The sequence below is a fragment of the Aptenodytes patagonicus genome, chromosome 3 (genome assembly GCF_965638725.1).
Source record: "Aptenodytes patagonicus chromosome 3, bAptPat1.pri.cur, whole genome shotgun sequence".
Classification (NCBI taxonomy): domain Eukaryota; kingdom Metazoa; phylum Chordata; class Aves; order Sphenisciformes; family Spheniscidae; genus Aptenodytes; species Aptenodytes patagonicus.
This window is the reverse complement of record NC_134951.1, coordinates 49,282,589-49,297,258: the sequence shown is the minus strand read 5'-3', so window position 1 is coordinate 49,297,258 and position 14,670 is coordinate 49,282,589. Positions and strand designations below refer to the sequence as shown.

At 41.4% G+C, this 14,670-nt stretch overlaps 1 protein-coding gene across 1 annotated transcript in view; it reads left to right on the top strand.

Moving 5' to 3' along the window:
- Window positions 1-6,554: 6,554 nt before the first annotated feature.
- The window catches only part of ASCC3 (activating signal cointegrator 1 complex subunit 3), a 296,878-nt gene continuing 288,762 nt past the window's right edge, over window positions 6,555-14,670 (top strand). The window contains exon 1 of the mRNA XM_076333301.1: window positions 6,555-6,590. The gene's annotated coding sequence lies outside the window, so the exon portion shown is untranslated. The remainder of the gene's footprint in view (window positions 6,591-14,670) is intronic.

Genomic DNA, 14,670 nt, shown 5'->3' with positions numbered 1-14,670 from the left:
GGGGAGGTTTAGATTGGACGTGAGGAAAAATTTCTTCACTGAAAGGGTTGTCAAGCATTGGAGCAGGCTGCCCAGGGAAGTGGTTGAGTCACCATCCCTGGAGGTATTTAAAAGACGCGTAGACGTGGTGCTTAGGGACATGGTTTATTGGTGGACTTGGTAGTGCTAGGTTAACAGTTGGACTTCGTGATCTTAAAGGTCTTTTCCAAGCTAAATGATTCTATGATTCTATTCTATTCTATTCTATTCTATTCTATTCTATTCTATTCTATTCTATTCTATTCTATTCTATCTTTAAACAGTTGCATATGGTGATTTTCACAAAAGAAATGTTACTTGTTTGTTTCATGTTCAGAATGAAATGAAGTTTCCATTTGTTTTACTTTCTTTTTTCATTCTCCTTTGATACAGAGCTGGCAAATACGTCAATGCAAATTCACAAAACATGACACATAGTGCAGTCATCTTGAAATTATGCAAGCATGGAGCAGACTAGACACATGACCAAGGTACAGAAACACTATGGCTAAAGACCCTTAAAAATAATTCTCTAAATCAATACTGGTTAATCTTTTAAAATATTTTTTATGTTTTCTAAGTTCAGGCTCCTTGTTGGATATAATAACATAAATGTATCATTAGATTCTGATGTATTTATTTTAAAAAGCAAATAAAAGGTCATAGTTTTCTGAAAGAAAAAAAAGCAAAATAATAATGCATTCCTTATTCAACTGTTATATAAGGAAAGTAATTCATGATGACATGATTAACTCTATTAGCATTTAAAAAATTGTAGCAGTGGGGATTACCAGGAAATCTGGAACTATTTAAACTTAGGCTCAACAACTGAAAGAAAACTTGTCCACTACCACTCCAGAATCCTGTTAAATTATGAGAATGTGTGTGATGTTTCTATACTCTTTATCCATACCTGTGAAGTAATTAATGCCGTTGCACTTTTAAATAAATTTAAGAAATTACAGTTAATCATAAATGGAGACTAATAAGAAACATATTTTCCATTCTAGCTACATTGATATTCACCAGCACAGAAGGAATATCATGCTGCTTAATTAACCTGAAAAACCCTGGACAAAATATAAGATTGCTCTGAAAAATCACTATGTTAAAGAAGAGCAACTGGGCGTTAAACCTAAGTACATTCATATCCGGTAGAAGATAATATGAATAGATTTAAGTCAGAGAGCAATGCAGAAGAACCAGTAATAATGGAGATGATATATCCCCTTTATGCAGCCTGCATTACATTAAAAAAGGCTCAGGTCTCAAAGAACAAATTTGAATTACGAATTTTTATGCAGCAGTGGCTACCTATTTTCTTATGCGTATCCTCTTCAGCAGTATTTTCTTATGATACACGGTGTATTAAGTTTCAAGAACTCGCAGACCACATACAATATCTGTGCGACTTTTAAATAAAGCATTAAAAGCCATGGGAACAAGATGACTGTATAGAGTTACAGCTCATTTGAATGACAGCACCTCCGACGCACCGACTTTTGCTAGCATTGCAGTTGTGGCCATGCACAATACGATTGCTTTGTAATCATGGGCAATAGAGATTTTGAATGTTTTCTGAGGAAGCTGCATTATCCTCACATAATAACATTGATTTAAAATTCTTCTCCCGGTGCTGGTAACAGTGGCATCTGCAGAGAGCGGTTTAGTTTTGAATGCTTGATACTCTCATCACAGCAGAGATCAGTGGTGAGTCAAGGAGGTCTGTCAGGTTTGTCTTACAACTTCAACAGAGGCTGAATCTGTCGGATTTTTTGGAACACAGTGATTTAGTAAGTTTTCTGTTGTCAAAGTAAAGACAAGGTCATTCTAATTACTAGCACATTTCTTTTCTGCATCTGAAGTACACTTCAAGTAACTGTAAAATTCATGGTTCACATATTAGCATTAGTTTTTCGTTGTTAAAAAGAAACAAAAGAGTCAATTCAATAGCCCATAAATTACAATGCATTTGCAGATAATAATTCAAGTGCCACCAGCTGGCAGTACTCACAGTGACCATCAGCTAGGGATCAGGTCTTGTGAGTACCCATTGTTCTCCATGTGAAAAACCCCTGTTTAACTCCGAATGCAATATTGCTTGGTTAAGAAACACATGAGTGAGAAATACACTAGTGAATTCACTCATGTAAATCTGCATGGTATTTCGCAAACTTAAAATCAAATATGTTTCTTGCTTCCCAGATTCTACAATTTTGGGCCTACTTCACTGAAACCTTTTTCTAAAATTCGAGTTAGAACTTCTCACATGGCTATGCTGGAAGGATTTGATGCAGAAGACAGAGAGAGACTTTTTTACACCTTTTTATTGGACCTGCAAGAGGCCTAACAGTCAAACAAAGGACAAAACACAGTGAACTGCAGTTTTAGATACTAAAGAATATTGAAATGCTGCCAAAGATCTGGTACTATACAAAAGAGAATAAACAAAGGATGATTTAAGGCGTGGACATCAAACAAATGATGTAAGAAGAAATAAGAAGAAAAATATTTTTTCTTCCTGAGGAGCAAATTCCTCTTAAGTTCATCTCATAATTTACATTTCTGTCCATCTTAGTCCATAAATAGGGTGAAATTGTACTCACCTTGTACATCTCCCTTTAGCTAACTTTGGACATTACATTAATATTATCAAAACTACATGTGAGCTGGTCATTTTATGCTCCCTTTACTGATAATTGAGAAGCACTGGCACTCTTACAGTGTGATTCATCTGATTTTAGGGTGAGATGGACAGAACCTGTGTGCTTCCACTGATTCTTAAGCAAATGCAGACGAGCACAGACATAGATTTCTGTATAGGAGGGATGTAAAATTTTTAAGACAAAGTCCTCTCTCTGAATAACTTATCACTTTTATACATCATATGTGTTCCAAAAAAAATTAGTACGTACTTGTCCTGGTTTCGGCAGGGATAGAGTTAATTTCCTTCCTAGTAGCTGGTACAGTGCTGTGGTTTGGATTTAGGAGGAGAACAATGTTGGTAAGGCACCGATGGTTTAGTTGTTGCTAAGTAGTGCTTACACTAGTCAAGGACTTGTCAGCTTCTCAAGCCCTGCCAGTGAGAAGCTGGGAGGGGGCACAGCCAGGACAGCTGACCCAAACTGGCCACAGGGACGTTCCATACCATGTGACGTCATGCTCAGTACATAAACTGGGGAAAGCTGGCCAGGGGGGCCATTGCTCGGGGACTGGCTGGGCATCGGTCAGCGGGTGGTGAGCAATTGCACTGTGCATCGCTTGCTTTGTATATTATTATTATTATTACTACATTACTATTATTGTTCTTGTTATCTTATTTCAATTATTAAACTGTTTTTATCTCAACCCACGAGTTTTTCTCACTTCTACTCTTCCAATTTTCTCCCCCATCCCACCGGGGATGGGTTGGGGTGGGGTGGAGCAAGCAAGCGCCTGTGTGGTGCTCAGTTGCCGACTAAGGTTAAACCACGACAATACTGAAGAAAATCAGAATTTTTTTCCTGAGGTACTTAGTAAGTCTATGTTAAGTCATCTGCATTTGATAAAATTAATTCTATGCAATGTCTGGCACTTCTGGACCACTAAAAATCTAGCAGATATTATCTTTATTGTAAAACATCACTTTACACATACATTCAGTATTAATACAACTGAGGACATAGGCCACTTAGTTAAAAAGCTTGCTCCAAAAATGATTTAAAATTTGGAACAGTAGCAGGTTAGTATGTACAACCGTTTGTGCATTTAAGGTCTTTGAAAGCTAGGTCATAGTAAGGCCGTGGTATATTCCTAATGTCTGCTGGGAAGTGAATGTCAAGAAAAAACAAAGAGCCACAAAAATGTGAAGTTTCAACATTTTCCAAGACGAGGAAACAAACATAACCCAGTAAATATGATTTTTTTTTTTTCCCATCAGTAGACGACCTCAGGCTTTGTATTGACCTGACAGTGCAGGGTCTCAGAATTTGTCTGGGCTTGTCTCAGCCTGAGTTGGTTTTAGCTTGCTTCAAGTGACTATGGCATGCTGTGTTTTATCATAAGCTTGGTCAATACCACATATGGTACCGGTCTGACAAACTGAGGCAGTCAGTTTGTACAAAATTATAGCCATTTCTGTCAACCGAGGCTGTAGGGCAACTCTCAGACTTGAGCTGGGAGCCAGCGAGAAGGAAGCAGGTTGTGTTAAGAAAATATACAAAAATAAATACAAGCAGGTTACAAGATGGGAGGAAGAAAGCAGGAACATTGTACTCCTCCTGGCAAAAAGAAGAAACCCCCTCAATGGGAACATTATCCTGAGGGAAGACCTCATGAGGCTGACATCTTGTAGGCCCCTCCTGCATCCTCCTTTGAGAGGGACAGATAGGTCCCTTAGGATCCAGCAGAACATTTGAAAGGTGACCATAACACAAAAGAAAAGGGTAGACACTAGGAAGGTTTTCGTTATAAAAGACTTTCCTCTAGAGATAACTTGGACTGTTAGACTGTTAAAACATTAATTGGGCTGAAAGTCAATTCTTGGTCCTATATATGGCGAGTTCTCTTTTGCCCATAAACAAGATTTTGAGTGCAACACAGACAAGGCTACAAAGCCTGTGATCTTAGGAGATCCGTGGGTAACACGGCCTTGCAAAGCCAAGTTATTCCTTGCAAAGCCTAGCTTTATAGAATTCATCCTGAATATCTATTAAAAAAAAAAGATACCCTTCATTATTAAGTATCCCTGTATTGCTGTTTATCTACTAGAAAGCATTCAAATTACACTAGTCTTTGTCTACAAATGGAAGTATACACATTGCCTCAGGATTGTCTCAGTCTCTCCTCTATGATAGGAAAAAAAGTCTTCGTTTGGTTAGGCTGGAAACTTGCTTTTATGCGAAGTACATGTTTCAAGAAGTCAGGAAGGAAGGGTAGAACTGTAGTTTTTGTTAAGTGACAGCTTTGACTCGCAAGTCTGTAATGGAATTTCCTCCTACCTTAAGGAAAGCAATATGCCAATGACTAGTCCTTACTCTCCATTAAAAATTTGTGCTCAGAAAGAACATAAAAACATTCCTTAGAAAGTGAAAAAGGATTCATAAGAGGATTGTTCTCTTTTTGAATTACATTAAGATGCTCTCTTTGTTAACTACATTTAACTTTGCCTGACAGAACCATGCATTAGAAATATATTGTATTTATAAAACATTCACATTTGCTTTGAGAATATGGTTGTAAAATAATGCTACAAAAATTGAAATCCTGAGGTATCTAGCATTGTTACAGGAGCTTCATTACAGTACTTACTCTTTGCTAGTCCACTATGAAGATTTTTAATAACATGGCGACTTAATAGAAGTGGCAGAAATTCGGGATTTCCGGTGTTTAGACTAGTCAAACACTCTAAGGATAAGTGGTCTAGAAACATTATAACCAGTTCCAAATGACTATCTACCAAACCCAGGATACACATGCTTTACGGCTCCTCTAAACTGTGTATGTTTCCTTCTTTTTAGCAAGGGATGGAGTATGTCACTATTTTCTTGGGAGTGCGTCTTTGAACATCTCCAACTGTACAAATACACACACAGGCACATACACGCATGACTGCTTGCCTTCTTTTATACGAGCAGAATACTTGCTAGAATTGCAGAGATGAAAGCACTGCAGCGATCTGAGAAGGCAGTGCCGTTACACGCTTCGCAAGACAGAACACAAGACAAGGCACTTGAGAAGACAGAAGTCAGAAATAAATCATCTGAATGCTAACAGTTATCCAGCTGGAGGCCTCTTGGAGTCCAGATGTATTTGCGTACAGACACCCAAGCACTCTAGAGCGAGCATTTTTTCCTTTGCGACTTGGTTTTGTCCTAAAATTCTCTCACACTGCTCATCCTTCTTTCCCCCTCCCTCTGCACAGCTTGGTCTTTAGCGTCATTTTACTATGGTGCCTTCGGATTAGAAACCCCATTGCTCAGGAACACCCAAGACCGAATAAATAAGCGTGGAAGAGCGCGCAAGGCACGCACCGCTGTAGGGACGGGGCTTGGGAAGCAGTAAAGCGTGTAGCGATGGAGGAGCCGGTAAAGAGCACGGAGGGCCGAAAGCCAGGGGAACCCATGTCCGGGAAAGCCCGAGGCGCTGACGCGGGAGCAGAAATGCTGCCGGGAGCTGCCCCCACGGTGCATCCGACCCCGCGGGGAACACCTGGCGCGGGCGGGCGCAGCTGGCGGCACAGCGGCCGCGCCACCCCGGCGAGACGCATTTTTCCACACACAGAAAAGGCCGCGGAGGGCGCCAGCGCGGGCGGGGAGGAAGGCGGAGGCGCAGTCCGTAGCCGGGGTAGGCCTGTGCACGGCGCCGGCTTTCCGCGGCGCGGGAAGTGCAAGGAGGAGGGCGGGGGGCAGAGGCACGTCCTGGGCGCGGGCGGCGGAGAGCCCGGCGAGGGGGATGAGCGGGCCGGTCCCCTGCGCAGCGATGGGCACGGCCGCGCACAGCCCGCTCGGCGCCCCGCCTCGCCAGCTCGCTTTACGGCAGTGTCGCCCCGCGCCGGCTCTTCGCGGCAGCGGAACCGGCAGGCCGGAAGGCAGGTGCGCGGCGGGGTCGGGCGGGCGGGGGTCTGGCGGCCGGGCTCCGGCGGAGGGCGGCGCGGGGGCTGCTGGCGGCGGGCAGCGGCCTCGGTGGCCGCCAGAGCTCGCCGCGCTCCGGCAGCCGGGGCGAACGTTCCTCTCCGCCGCGGCTGGTGCGGAGCCGCGGTCTGGCCCCCCCCGGTGAGGAGTGGGACCGGCCCGGCCCGCCCCGGCGGCGGTGCGTGTCCTCCCGCCGGTGCGTGGGTGTCTGCCCGCCGCCTCTGGGGGAGGGGGGCGGCGCCGGGCTGCCGGCGGGGCCCGGCTGCTTCGGGGCAGTGAGGCCGCTGGGCCGGTGCCAGGCCTTGCCTCCCCCCGGCCCGCCTCCCGGCGGGGGCCCGGCGGCAGGGCCGGCCGCGGCGGGCGGGCACGGTGCCCTGGCCCGGCGGCGGGGCCGGCGCCTGCCGTCCGCAGGCGTGTGCCCGAGCCCCAGCGCGCACCTCCGCGGGTGATACAAGATCACCGGTAAAGGCCGGGTCTCGTTCTCCTCTCGTTCTGTTGCTGGTCTTGGCCTCAGTGTGTTTATTGAAACAGGGGTGGTAGGAGTATTGTCGAGTGGGAAACGGCACGGGTGTTGAACGGGCCTGAATACTTTCAGCACTTCCTACTGGTATTAATAAATGTAGAGAACTAGAAATGAAGAAGGAAAAGCCAGCGTGTGATCACATGGAGTGTTTTTCCCTTTCGAGTACTACTTGCTTCGTTTTGGTTGGTAATGGTAAATGGACAGCTTTACTTGTGAAATGCGGGGTGATCTCTAGCGTCCTAACGCTTGCCCTTCAGGTGCTTCAGGAGGCTGTATGGTGTTGAAATTCAAATAATACCTTTATTTAAAAGCTCTTACGAGTTCTGAATTTAGATTTTGTTGTTTTTTAATATATTAACATTTGCGTAGACCCTTTTCAATCTTAAGACTTCTTAAAGAATTGACTGTGAAATAGTACTATTGAAATGGAACTGGTAGTCTTCATTTTTGCAGAGGAAAGATCTAATAGTCAAGCTTAGTTATTTTCTTGAGGATAGACTTGAGTCTAGTCAACGAGTAGAAAAACTACCCGAAATTCCAGAGAAGATGATAACATACATAACAGAAGGGTTATGTATGTCCACATGGTAGGTTGCAGAGATAAATTTTTAGGAGGCAGAAAGCTAAACCAACCGTCAGTTCAGGTGCAAACTGACTTTTATCTGAAAACCACATTAATTATATCAGTGAGGTGCTGAGTCTAAGTAAACACACACTGCTTTTCAGCAGATGCCATAATACGTTAATTTCCTTTGGATCTGACTTGCTTCTGGCCATGACAGAGTAAACTTGGATCATCCTGGAATTAGGTGTGTAGCTATTTGGAGGAACTCTCTTCCCATTTATATAGGAACATTGCCCAACCCCCAGCTTAGGGCCTTTATGCATTGTATAAATTAGTTTAAATGTTAGACCTGCTCAGTTTTCTCTAAAAGGTAGCTTGGCCTTTGGAAGAGGTGAGATCACTAGTTACATTGAATCAGAGAGAGGGTAAGAAATTGTCAAATGACAATATTTTGTTCTGGCAGTTCTGTGTTTATGGAGCTTTCTTTGAAGCTAAACCTGAAGTGATACTTAGGTAGGCTTTCTTTTTCTAAAATCGAGGAGCGTACACTGCTCTCTTTCACCCCTTTGTTTTCTTCTTGTTCCTTCCTTTCTGCAGCTGACATGTATGTATTTGAAATCTATCAACATGTTTCTCATCCCCATAACCTATCTAACCTGAATTTGTTGTATTTTTCCTAGTAGGTAATGTCTTCTATATTGCTGGTCATTTTTGTTATCCTCCACTGCATCCTTCTAAACTGGTACGTGTCTTTCTAGAGACAGGGTGCGCAACAAAGACAACAGTACTCTAATGGAGTCTTTTAGTACTGACTAGTGGAAGGGCAACTTGGTATATCTTAAGGCCTCACTCTTGTCTTTAAATATTAACGTTTCCTGTCTTTCCATGTTTCCAGCATGACAAATGACACGATGATTGTCACTTGCTGTAGTCTGTAGATGTGTTTCTGCAAAACTGCAACTAACGTGTTGTTTTTGCAGTTTCTTATTCTTGCTTTAATGTAATATGTTTTACTATCCATGTTGGATGTGGTTCTTTCAAGGTAACTGTAAATTGTAATTTGGCCCCTAAAACAGTTGCAGTCCCTTGCATCTCGGTATCATTTACAGGTTTAGTAAGTGTAGTCTTAAATCTATTGTCAGGAAGAACATTTAGAGTTGAAAAATCTTTTTTTTACAGAGTTAATAGAAAATTTGTCCTTCGTAAAGTACCAGTGTGTATTTCTGCAGGTTCTTGTTAAACTACAGCTGTTTCTCTGAAAAAAGTTATCCTTTGTAAATACTGAACTGAGCTCAGGCTGGTCCACGTTCTTCCTGCGTGTTTCATTCCTCTTTTCTTACATAGTCATAGGAGCTGCTATTGGGGTGGGAAGCTGGTTGGGCGAAGGAAAGGCACATGTTGTCTTTTGCTGGATAGTTATAATGTAAGTTTACTTGGAAGCTGTTAAATGTGTGATTAATTCTAGCTCATATTAGTGTTTTGAGTACTGAACAGGTTTCTTCTTCCCTCTACAAAATTTTCTGGAAGTCCTCATTACTCCAAATAACAGCTTAATGTTTTCCTGGTAAATTGTTTTTAGTAACAATTGTTGAAGTTGAGCACTTTCCAGCCTACGCATTTTTTTAAACCGAATTATGCTTTAATGTTTGGAGAAAGAAGAAAAAACAAAATCTACTCTCTAGTTTGGACAAACTTATCTAATTAAAAGCAGTTTAACAAATGACCTATAATTTGTAGTTGGAAGTTTGTTAGAAATATGATAGCTAATGTCTGAACTAAGAAGAGAAGGAAACAAGGGTTGGACCCGCAAACAGATTGAGAGACATTAGGCTCCTAAATCCCAAATTGTAATCCTCAGAATCTCTGTTGTCATCTTGCCCTGTAGCTCTGTTTTCAAACAAAATGTTTGTCTAGTGTCTCTCCTGTAGTGGCCAGTAGCAGGTGTACTGAAAAAAAATTGGAAAACAAATACAATGATGCCTTCACTTTTGTATTACCTTTCAGTAGTCAGTGATTTAAATAACTGATGATCTGCCTCTAAGCTGTTGAGTTCAGTAACTACCAAGGTATCTGACTTCCATTAATTAATCTAATTCTTTTTTGAGCATGCTTGAACTTCTAGTCTTGGCATCTTGTGGCAATGAATTCCCAGATTTAATTATGTTCTACACAGGAAAGGCATTCCATTTTGTATTGTTTTCACCCTAATATTTAGTTTTATCATGTACCTCCTTATTCTTACATTATGAGCAATAGTCAGTCATTCTGTATTTACCCATTCTTGCTTTTTAAACACCTCATCACATCACAGAAATGAGCAATTTCATGTTTACTGCAAGCACAGTCCCTATGGGGATCTACAGTCAGGGCATTCTTTATGCTCATCTCTCTCTGAGGAATTTGATCGCCTCTGTTTGCATAAAGCAATGCGAGTATGTTCTTGTACTGGGTTTAGGCGGTAACTTTCATCATAGCTGTAGTGCTTTAGATTTGTGGCTAAAACAGTGTTGATAACACAGCAATGTTTTGGCTGCTGCTGAGCGGTGCTTGCATAGCATCAAGGCTTTCTTTTTCCCACCTTGCCTACCCAGCGAGTAGGCTGGGGGTGGGCAAGAGGTTGGGTGGGGACACAGCTGGGACAGCCAACCTGAATTGGCCAGAGGGATATTCCATACTGTGTGTTGTCATGCTCAGAAATAAAAACTGAGGTAGAGGAAGAAGAAAGGGGTTTTTTTGCTTCCAAGGTGTCTGTTATTTGGAGATTGGTGGGGCATTGGTCAGCCTGTGGGATGTGGTGAACAATTTCCTTTCCTTCACTTGTGGGGTTTTCTTCCTTTCCTTCCTCTATTAAACTGTCTATCTCTCAACCCGTAAGTTTTCTTACTTTTGTTCTTCCTGTTTTCTCCCCTGTTCCACTGTGGGGGGGGGGGTGAGCAAGTGCCTGTATGGCTGCTTGGCTACTGGCCAGGGTCAACCCACCCCAACGCTTCGCGCAGACACCTAAAAACATGATCGAAGGAAGAAGTAGCAGCTTGCTCTGGATCTGTGGTAACGGTGCTCACTGAATTAAGCAGTGGTGTGAAAGATCCCTATGCCCTGTGTTCCTTGATTCTAGTCACTTGGTATAGAATATTCCTCTTGAAGTTGTACACAACTTTTTATAGTTTATTGAAAATCCATTAGGCTAGGGAGAAACTGAGGAAGGCTTAATTAGGCTACAGTGGCTATGCTGGACTGCTTGGGCATTTACCAGTTTGTCCTTGCTGAAAGGGCAGTTGGTGGTTTCTGTGTTTTATTCAGTACATTAACGTGTGGACTGGATTTTGGTGGCCAGCCTCTAGCTGAGCGCGTCTCTCTGAGATGCAAATTAAAACTCGTGTTCTTTTTCTGGCTTGTTAAAGCTTGTTGATGCTAGAGAAGAATATCTTTAACAGGAAGGTGGAGAATGTTTTGCCTAGCTGATATTTTAGGGAGGGAAAAGTTGCTAGCTCTCCCCTTTTGTTGTATGCTGAGTTTAGGATCGTAGCTCAGGGATATGGATTATACACCTCCCTAGACTTTCCCATCATTTGTTCTGTGGCATGTATTTACTCTAAGCCATCTGTTACTCTTACTTGCCCAAAGGCATGTTGGAAGTTTGGCCTGAAAAATAAACTGAATCTGATATTACAGGCCTGAATCTTAATCATAAGCTGGTCATACAGTAAGAATAGATAATCATGGAATGATGGGTTGGTGATTGAAGCATTTATCAGGTGATTTGTGGAGTAAATTTCAGTTTTCCAGTGGTAAATTGGATTCTGAGGAAGTTGTGAGAATAAGTAGATGAGTTTGTACAGTAGTGACTTACTTGCATGCATTCAAATATTTCTTAAAACATAGACAGAAACATTTATATATCAACCACTCCTTTCTTTGAAACTGCTGAAGACTGCTGAACTGAGTTGCTTAGTGGGTCTGTGTTTGGAAACTTGATTCTGATTAATTTGTTCAAGAAACGTGAAGGCATTATTCTTAGCTGCTGCTCTAAAGGGGGACGATTTGTCCTCTCCTTGAAAGATTAGGGAAGAGTAAAGAGGGTCTCTGAAAGTCCTCTCTTCCATTTCTTTCAAGAAATTTATCCTTTGTAGTGAGTTGACCCCAGCCAGCAGCCAAATGCCCACCCAGCCTCTCACTCCCTTCTGCTGTGAGACGGGGAGAAAATAGACATATAACAGTTGCTTGGGAAGATGAACACCATAAGCACAGATGTCTCCCCCGCTTGCTTTTCCTTTCCCTGAGTTTTTATTGCTGAGCGTGACATCATATGGTATAGAGCTATGTTGCCTCTGAAGCATGAATATAAATAAAATGCTTGGTTATATAATTTTCTTGTTAGTGTGGCATTTTTGTTTATGGAGAGTCTTTAAAAGTTTATTCTATAAATCTGAACAGTTTGTATATCTGCCATGCTACATACTTATGATACTTGTTCAAAGGCTTTTTTAATTGTTAGATAGGAGAATCTTGACTAATATGTGTGTACTTCATAGCTTACAGTACAATTTTTCTAAAATACATTTTAAGAAATTTTACATACATTCTAACAGAATATGACTACATTTCTAGAAATGTAACCATTTGAGAAATTGCACAACTGGAAAAAATCCAGCTTTAACCTCAGATTACTAGAGACATAATGGGGCTATTTTCCTTTTCATTATATCAGCCAAGAACAGTAACATTATGCCTCAATTTTTGTTCACCTCCCCATTTTCTCACGGAATAAGCACGCATTTCTGATGTTTACAAGCTTTGTGAAAAGACGGTTAGGGGTTTCCTCACTGTAGGAAACCATACAGGTGTCTTTCTCAAAGTATCCTCTTGTATGTATTGCCAACACTATAGGCAGTCAGCCCAGGAAGGGTGGGCAGCAGCTATTAGTTTTGATTCTAGTTTGCACACATTGTAATATTACAGGAATGCAGCACTACTTTCTTTTTTTTTTTTTAAGTTCTAGTTCGAAACTAATAATAATAAATTATCAATTAGGAAGCTGTTGTTTGGTAGTCATCAAATAGATGATGTGCTGTTTGAAGTGCCTGCATGGCATGTGAGCTCTGAAGAGAAGACGAGAGACTCTGTCTCTAATATTACTTTGTGGGACTATGTGTCTATTCAATAGTTGAGTGTTGTTTAAATGTATTTTTAATGAACTTTTTTTTCTTGGTAGAAGGGCCTACCTTAAAAGGAAGTATGCATGTTTTCAGGCTATAGGGGTATACTTAAAAACGTGCTCCTTGCATTTTTTTTTTTCATAAATTTTTAGGCTGAAATTTTGGCCATTTTTTCCCCTACATCCTACCAAGGTTAAATAACAGATTAGAATAATTTATATTTAAGCCAAATCGGAAGTGGACTGTTGTCTGCCTTGGGACCGCTTCTGGTATGTCTGTTACAAACTTGGGTTTCTTTACAACTCTCTTTGCAGGGGAGGAGGTAGTATTGCCTCCAGGCAGTAGGAGGAAGGTCTGAAGAGGGAGGCACCCCCAAAAGTACCTGGAAGGCCGGGGTGGTTTGGACTGTGCTTTCAGCACTTCCTCAACTGGAAAAGCTTGTCTTGATAGGCTGATTTTTGGGAATCTGTATGCATCTTCCCTGCACTTCAGTATTTGGCCACGTTATGTCGAACAGTGGGCTCTATTGTGAATGTGCCTCTTGTTTGCTTTTCTGATAGGAAATACAAGCTTTCATGTTTTTTAAACCCTGAGCTAGACTGAACCTTCAGTGTGCTGTGACGTGGATCCAGTAAGAGAGGGCTGCTAGACCGTGAGGGGTTCATTCATGTGGACATACCTTTGGAAAAGTATTTAAATAAGCTGACAGAGACTTTTAGGAGGAATGTTAGAAAGACTGAGGGGTAGCATAGCGCTAACAAAAAAAATAGTTGTCTTATGGAAGACATTGGTCATCAGCAGAGATGATCAGTAAGTCATCTGACTTAAAAGACTAGTTAGAAGTCACTTTGAAAGAGAAGGCATGTCAGGATTTCTTGTTAGCTGTTTTATGCAGAAAGCAGGAATAAGCTATCTAGTTATCGATACCCCCTCAAAATGCCAAAGTGTGGTCAGAAAACAAAATTGGTAGAATTTATCTGTTTTGCATTGTGTAGATCTGTATGTTTTGTGTGTGCCTTACAGTTTGGGGATTTGGGAAAAGTTGGTTATTTTGTGTTCCTGGAGAGAGTTGTTAAAAAGCGTGAAGTTCTGTGTATTAAATCATGATGTTTCTCAGGAAATCAGGAGTTACTGGGGACTTGAGAGTCTTTAGCAGTTTGGTACTGCCACGTTGGTAAGAAAAGCTGATGGACACTTCAGGAGTAATGTTAGAAAGATTGAGGAATAACGTAGTGCTAAAATCTACTCAAACTTAGCAAAGTTTAAGTATGTGTATTTAATATATTGATACAGGACTTAAATGCAGCAAGCCTAGTAACTAATACTTAGGGGATGCTTATCTGTGACATTTTATTAGCATCATCTTAGTATGTTCAGAATTAAAACACTTTTTAGAGAGGTGAATTTTGGGGAAAATGCACAGCTTTCAGCTCCCAGTTGCTGTGTATTATTGGGAAGATATTTACTATATCTTTGCAATGGAGTATGCACATGATCATAATGTCCTCATGAGAGTTTTCATTGATGTTAGTCAGAAGGCTTGCCCTACTTAAAGAATCTCAATTGTCTTGAGTGTTCACAGATGTTACTAACTAGAGAGTTTTTCTCCAACTGTCATGACTTTCTGACTCCTTCCCTACTCAAAAACTATGACAGGCTTCAAACAAAGTACTGAATCGTAGAAAAAAGGTAAGGACGTTTTTAGAAAATATTACAAACATTAATATGAGAACTAAATTAATGCAGTAAACCCAAATGTTGCTAAATATAGCAAACACTTAAAATTACACAATACAC